The 8,195-nt window shown below is 36.9% G+C and overlaps 1 protein-coding gene across 2 annotated transcripts in view; it reads right to left on the reverse strand.

Annotated features, from left to right (window-relative positions):
• The window catches only part of LOC114046277 (cytoplasmic protein NCK2), a 192,998-nt gene that overhangs the window by 124,628 nt on the left and 60,175 nt on the right, over positions 1-8,195 (reverse strand). For both annotated transcript variants that reach the window (XM_027866566.1, XM_027866567.1), the window contains exon 2: positions 5,689-5,842. The gene's annotated coding sequence lies outside the window, so the exon portion shown is untranslated. The remainder of the gene's footprint in view (positions 1-5,688; positions 5,843-8,195) is intronic.

The following is an 8,195-nucleotide window of genomic DNA, read 5'->3' on the forward strand; positions in this document are numbered from 1 at the left end:
CTGGAAAAGATTTCAACAGATCATCGAGTCCATTCCCCTTATTTTCCAGATGAGGAAACTGAGGCTCAGAGAGGTTCTCTGATTTGCCCAAAATGACAGAGGTAAATGGTAGAGCTGGGCCTCAAACTCAGATTGTCTGCCTCCAAATCCAGTGTTTTTCTTATTGCTCATGTTCCCCAGCCCAAGTCGGTGAAGAATCTAAATCTTTTATCCTAGAGGATGCCATATATTCAAACAGGACATGAAAGCATCATGCTTCATTCACCTACCAAAGAATGAATTATACACCCAGGTAATTACTAAATAAATGAAGTAGAAATTGGTCAGGGCAGCTAGGTAGCAGAGTGGATAGAGTGCCAGGCCTGGAGTCAGGAAGACTCATTCAGGTAAGAAAAATGATCAAAACAGGGTAAAGGATGAAAATTCTTTAGAACACCATTTATTTGACCCATTAAATTATGTGCTCCTTGAGGGGTCCTTTTGCCTCTTTTTGTATCCCCAGTGTCTGACACTCAGTGGGCACTTAGTAACTGGTTACTGACTGACGTTTATTAAGTACACTTTATTAGTACAGTACATTACACATGGTAGGCACTTAATGTTTGTCAGTCAATAAACAGTTAGTGGCACAATGAATACAGAGCTGGGCCTGGAGTCAGAAAGACTGATCTTCCTGAGTTCAAATTTGGCTTCAGATACTTACTAGCTGTGTGACCCTGGGCAAGTCACTTAACCCTGTTTGCCCCTGTTTTCTCATCTATAAAATGAGCTGGAGGAAGAAATGGCAAACCACTCTTGTGGTTTTCTTTGCCAAGAAAGCACCAAATAGGATCATGAAGAACTGGACACAGCTGAAATGATAACAGCAACATGCAATGTACTGTACATAATACATAGGTGAGGAGGTAGAGGGAAAGATAAATGCCAAATGCAAGCAAAGGTGTAAATTAATACTGAACGAGATTTGAGTGATAAAAACATGCTGCAATTATGAAAACATCATATGCAATCTTTCCTAAAAGGTTTATAAAACTGAGGTTCCCAGAGCCCCAGGCCTAACCAGGTCTTTCCACTGGGGAAAAGCCAAGTTGCCAGAATTAACTAACGAAATTCATCGAGCACCCACTGTGCATACACAGCACAATATCTGATGTAAAATTATAGAACTGGAACTGGATAGGCTCAGTAGTCACTTCCACCACGAACATTTTCACTCTATAAAGGGAGATATAAAATAAATAGAATATGTACTTCTTAACTTTTAGACATTCACAATTTAGACAGTGCAGAGCCTTAAAGCCTATAGATCTGCTACTCTCCCTTAATCCTGACTTCCAGCTCCCTAATTTATCAAGGGTTTCCTTTACAATAGAGATAAACAGTAAAAAGAGAGTGAAGCTATTAGTTAAGTTTTATAGCAACAAAACTGGCCTAGATCAGACCCACAACCTTGGGGTGCTGATCAAATCATAAGAGGCTATTTCAACTGAGGAGAGGTGGAAGATTACAGAAATACTGCTTCCATTTCGAATGAAAAATGAAACATATCCTTGGAAGGAAACTATGACCAAAAACAGAAAGATTTTTTCCAATGAAAGAAAATGGATGAGAAAGAAATCTGTAAAGTCTTGGCAAACGTTTTATTTTTTGGCTAGAAATGAGCTAGTTTAAAGGATCTACTTTACAAAGGGCTCTTAAATGGGAATTATTTAAAACATTCTTTTAAAGTCATCTTCATTAAGGGCTTGGGAAATAAGGCCGATGGTTTTTTTTTCTTTTTTGGGGGGGGCAGTGAGGAGTTAGGAAATTCTTTAAAATTCCAAGCAAACTCAATTCTCTGAAGGAAACCAGATGTCAGCTACAGTTTTAGAAAAAACAGGCTAGAAGGTCATCACAATGTCCACCATGATATGATGCGGGTTAAAACTCATTCCAGGGAATAAAACTGTCAAGGGCTTTTTGTAAAATAGGGTGTTTTGGGGTTTTTTAAGGAGGCTTTGTGGGTGGCAATAAAATACTGGTTATCTCCATCACTTCTCCTCTAATAGTTTCATAGTTTTAAATTTCTCTTTAACTCTAGCCCCAATTATTTTGTTTAATTTCAAATCTTTTTTTTTTCTTTGATGAAAAAAGTCCAGGCTAATAAATACACTCCTGTCAAACATAAAAATAAGCCAAATATTTCAATTAAACTATCCTAACCATTTTTAAACTACTCAAAATGATTAAGTATCAAAACTGACAGCTCAGAAAAAAATAAACACAACAAAAAACTGATTTGCATTTATTCATTTGAATTAGAAAAGAGGAGAGGTAAGCAGGAAAAAAAACTTGAAAATATATACTGTGCTACTTGAAAACATGAAAATTTGAAGATATCAAACTAAACATCTTGCCCCTAAAAAAACCTGCTCAATTTCTTATGTGTTAATGACAATTACCCAGGCTTAGAATCCCAAAATTATCTTGTTATATTTCTCCCTCTCTATGATCATTCACCAAATGCTATGTATTCTACTTCTAAAATACTCTCCTGTCCATACTGTCCATATATATACCACTAATCCCTTCCATACACTAAGTTCCAGATAAAATGAACTACTACCTATTCCACATACACACATATACACACACACACACACCCACTGTTTTACCACTTCTACATTTTTACTCAGATTTTTTTCCCTACGGAACCCAATTCTACCCGTCTAAATTATAAATATAATTCAAAGACCTGTTAAAATATCATTTCCTCCATCACAGTGCTGATTGATGGGGTGACTATTCTTAGCAGTAGTGGACTCTGGGTACAGAACACAATCTGTATCACTAAACCTCTCCAAACCTGGAGCAACCTATAAGTCCACAGATTACCTCTCCACTTCTATCCCAGCAGCCTGCTTCCAAAGCTGGCAAGGCCTCTATTCCTCATTGGTGAATTCTTCCCCAAAACTCCATTTGAGGAAGTACCCATGTCAGCCATGCTCTCTTCAAACACAAACTAGTCCATGTCTAGCTGGACTACTCCAACTTTCTCCCTCTCACCCACCATTTTCACTTCCCTTTTATGTGCTATGTTCCCCTACTAGAATATAAGCTTTTTGAAGACAGAGGCTATCTTTCTTCTTACTTGTATTTGTATTCTCAGTATGTATTCCCAGCATTGGGTTAGGCACATAGCAGGGGCTTAATAAATGCCTCCTCTATCTACCTATATACCAGATATGGTAAATATGTCATTTTGTTTTGCTTAACCGTACTTAACTATACTTCTTTGTTATAAGAAAGTTCCATAGGAGAAGAGAGCAAGAAAGGGTGGTTACTCAGGAGGTAATAATTTTTTTAAAAAAAAGCATCAATAAATCCATTTTTGAAAGTAAAAGATGATAATAAAATACAATGTTATCTCTTCCATTAAGTTTTCCCTAAAACTCCTGGGTGAAATAACCCCTACAAACTCTTTCATGACACTAATCAATTTTCCCAGTATTACAGTTTCTTGTGTATATCTTTTATATCTTGTGATATCCAGGTAGGCTGCTGGGATAGAAGTGGAGAGGTGATCTGGAGACTTACAGGTTGTTCCAGTTCTGGAAAAGTTTGATGATATACAATTTGTTCTGTACCCATAGTCTACCACTACCAAGTTTGGTCACTCCATTTTTTCAGTACTATTTTAACAGGTCTTTGAATTATATTTGTAATTTAAACAGTTGACTTCCACAGGAAAGCTGTGAATAATAATGTAGAAGCAAGAAATATCCATTTTTGCAAGTACATGAGCAGGGATTCTTTCCCTTTTTATGTCTTTGAATCTCCAATACTTAGCACGGTAGCAGGCATATCACAGGTGCTTAAGAATGCTTGCTCATTAAAGTCCCAGAACAAATTCTCATTCTTTGAGTACCCAGGTGCAGGCTTTTGTCCAAGGAGGGCCTCCACATGCTATTATTTCTTTATGAATGTATTTTTAAAGGTACATCAATAAAAGCTATCATTCTAGTAAATGACCTAAAAATATTTAAAAAATAAAATCCTAAATTTAAAAAAAGTATCTACAAGCAATATATATTAGGAAGTCCCAATGAGAAGTCATTCCATCAAATACATCTCTTTTGTCCTCAGCACCACGAGACAAGCACTTCTCTGAGTTATCTGTAATTGGAAAAAGAATCATTGGCAACCTATTGGATCGTTGATTCCTCAGAGCAACAGGCATCTTAGACATCATTTTTAAAAAATCAAGTTAGAAAAGCACCAAGGACCCTGTCAAGAAAACTGCTCCATGAGGAAGCAAAGGCTCATTCACTAGAATAACATCTTCAGTTCAGTAAGGGGAAAGGAGTCAATGAACACTATGATGGCTTCATTAAGAGTAACCTCAGCTGACACATCAACTGAATAAATACATAAAAAAGCAAAAGAAGGGCCAGGAAGAAAGGTGCCAGAAAATAAGAAGAGGCTTACTCCAATCTAGAAAGAAATGTTAAGACTTCATTTCAAAGGGGGGGACCAAGAAGAAATAGCCTCAAAGAGAGAGAAAGAAATTTTCAACTAAGGCTAAGAAGAATGACCATCCTAAAAAAGAATGGCAAACACAATACAGACCATCAACAAATGCACTGCATCTGTAGAAAACATTACAATGTTTTCCATATTTCCTGCAAAAGATTTACAAATGAGACCAATATCCCAGGAGCTCAAAAAGGAGGATTCCCTCATACTGTTTGGCATTAAGAGGCAATGGCCACCAAACACAAGCAAAGTGGAAAAAAGCTGGGAAAAGACTGAAAATACATCCTGGACATTTTAAGGCAGGTTAAGAAACATTAGATGTGACTACATATGTATAATGATTATTGTGTTTCTTGCCTTCTCAATGGGTGTGAGAGAGGGAGAGGGAGAGAATGGGAACTGAAAATAAAAATTAGAAACACTGCATATAAAGAAAAACCCCAAGAATGATCATGCCTTTGAAAAAAAGATCCTAAAATACTGCTCAACCATTACCCATTACTCTCTTCTTTTGCAAATCTATAAACTATATTAGCAAATTGTATTCTCATATCAGAGAACTCCCACCAGTTATGAAGCAGGTGGATTTTGTGCCAGATTTTCAAACACCAAACAAATATGTGCACATTTGGCAATTTTTTAAACTAAATATTTTATTGATATCTTTCTAGGTTTTTTTTTTACATCACCAAAATTTCCCTCAGTATCCCCTCCCCTCTGCTCCCAGAGAGCCATCTTCTTGTTATAAAAAGAAGAGAAAACAAAAATCATCAAAATTGATTAATACATCAAAAAAAGTCAGAAAATATGTGCCTCTGCAAAGGGCTGAGGCAAGGGTGTTTTATGATATTTCTTCTTTGGAGTCATGGCATGCCTGGCAAGCTTAAGAAACATGTAAAGAATATCAAATCCTCACATGCTGTACATTCGTGAATTACAAAAGGCTTATGACTCATTGGAAACAACTGCAATACTAAATACCTTGCATAACAGTAGAGAAAATTCAGCATAGCATATGTTTATGACAAAGAGATAAACACATAAGTGAGAACTGAAATCAGGTCATTTGCATAACTTTACTGAACATACATACACAAACACACAAACACTCACACACCCCACAAGGCGACAGAATCTCAAAATTATTCATTATTACCAAGGAGGTTCCAATACCTTGACTGAAAAAGCAGAATTATGAACACCTCAGCTACTTGCTTTTCAAAGATGATGGTATCTTGGTGTTGCTTGAAGATGTCCCTCCAGAGTTGCAAGAAAAACCTTTTCAGCTACAGGAGGGTACATAAGTTGATCTGTGTCAAGACGGACCCTAATTAAAAAAAGAAAAAAAGAAAAGTGGATGAGAAATGAACAGAGACCCCAAAGCATGATATATGTAAGATGACATAAATGTTGAAGCAGTAGTGGAATATAATATGGAATATATATGCCTTGGTCACCCAATAACAGCAATACAATATTATGAATTGAAGAAAGGACTGACGGAAGAACAAAAAAAGCCAACAGAATCACCTTGAAAGTCACTTTATCTCTCTATGCCTTATGTCCCCATCTAAGCAACAAAGTGGATAAAAATGTTGTGCCTTAAGTCATGAAGACCTGACACTTATTAGCTGTGTGACCCTAGGCAAAGGAGTACCAGTTGCATCTAGTGACTATGAGTATCAGGGCAACGATACATTTAATTCCATAGCATCTATGCTCACTGGAACATAGGCACACAAGAAAGGACACATTCAAATTCTGCAATTCAAATCAATGAACAAAATTTCAAGTATCTTTCATACAGAGTACTACTGTACTAGTCAGTGAGGAAAGATACTAAATTTGGGATAGACATAGTTCCTCCCCTCATGGAGAACGGGCTATTAGAGAAACAGGACACATATAAAATAATATATAACTAATGCAGAAATGAAGTACCAAAGTTGAGGCAAGAAAGATCCTTACCAATTGAGAGGGGGACAGGATGGGCAACAGAGTAAGCTTAAGGTGGGGTATACTTAGATAAAACTTAGAATCAGGAGAACATCAATTCAAATATCCTTTCTGGCTTTAGTTGCTATCTATGTTAAGTTTCACTTGATCAATTAATTGAGATTAAGTCTCTTAATCTGAATCTGTTTCCTCATTTATAAAATGTAAACAGCCACATCTGCAGTGTCTCTCAAAAATGTGCTAATCACTTTCCATTTACTTTTTCTTGCATTATTTTACTCAGAACTTAACAAATATCAATTAAAATTAAAATTCCATATGTACAGTAGAACAGAGATGTAAAACACCTAGTTCCTTTATATGCTGTCCTCCTCCTTATAACGTGAGCTTCTTCAATACCGGATCTAAGACATCTCCAAAGGCCTCATGATGGAAAATGCTATCCACAAAGAAGAAAGAACTATGGAGTTTGAATGCAGATCAGAGCATACTATTTGCTATTTTTTTTCTTCTGTTGTGTTTTGTTTCCTCTTTCTGGTAGTTCCTCCTATTGGTTCTAATTCTTACTTACAACATCACTAATGTGAAAATATGTTCAATAGGAATGTATATGTATAGCCTATATCAGATTGCGCACCATCTTGGGGAGGGAGGTGGGAAGGGAGGAGGAGAAAAATTTATAACTCAAAACTTATGGAAGTGATTGTTGATAATTTAAAATAAATTAATTAAAAAAAAAGAAGAATGTGAACTTCTTGAGGGACAGGGCTGTTTTTGCCTTTATGTCCCCAGAGTTGAGGGCAGTTCCTGGCCCATAGTAGGTACTTAATAAATATTTGTAGCACTCAAATGAGATAGTGTAAGAAAAATACTTCGGAAACTTTGGAGCCTTATATAAATATCAGCTATTATTACTGCTCTTGTTATTCATGGAATGGGTAGTATTTGAGGTGTGTTTTTAATTACGTGTCTGTAGGATTTCAAAAAATGGATGAAGGGGAAGGCAAAGGCATTACTTCTAGGCGTAGGGAACAAAAAATGAGTAAATGCACAAAGGAAATGTGATAGACGTCCAATAGTCTAGTTTGACTACAGCAAAAGGTATGTGGAAGGGAGTCGTACAATGACAAAAACTTAGATGTGGAATTAGGAGGGGTTTTACAGGCCTCTCAGTCCTACCTTACCCACTCATAAGAGATGAGGCTGGAAAGACACAGTGGCTTCAGATCATATAAAGCCTGGAATCTCTGGCTAAGGAGTTTGGCCCTTATTCAGTAAGCAATAGGGAATCCATTAAAGACTTCTGAGGAGAGGAAGAGTGTAACAAGATCTATGCATAAGAAGTATTCCTCTGAGAGCAGCATGATGGAGAAGTGAAGAACGGACAGAGAAAAATGAGAAGACTCACCAAGACTACTCTAATAGTTTAAGCAGGGTCAGGTAAAAGACATTGCAATTCAGAATCAGTAAGACTTGACAATTGATTGGATACAGAAGTTTCAAGGTTTTAAACATGAGGAACTTGAGTGAATCATGGTGCCACTAACAGAGATTGAGTCAAGGCAGCAGGTTTGAGGAGGCAGAATCAGGGATGGCAAGATAGATGGTAAGATCAATTTTGGACACATTTAGTTTGAGGAATTTGTGGCACATCCTGAAGACCAAGGGCTCTTAATCGTGTGTGTGTGTGTGTGTGTGTGTGTGTGTGTGTGTGTGTGTGTGTG

This window comes from Vombatus ursinus, unplaced genomic scaffold (assembly GCF_900497805.2).
Source record: "Vombatus ursinus unplaced genomic scaffold, bare-nosed wombat genome assembly UNPS02014781.1, whole genome shotgun sequence".
In the NCBI taxonomy this organism is placed as follows: domain Eukaryota; kingdom Metazoa; phylum Chordata; class Mammalia; order Diprotodontia; family Vombatidae; genus Vombatus; species Vombatus ursinus.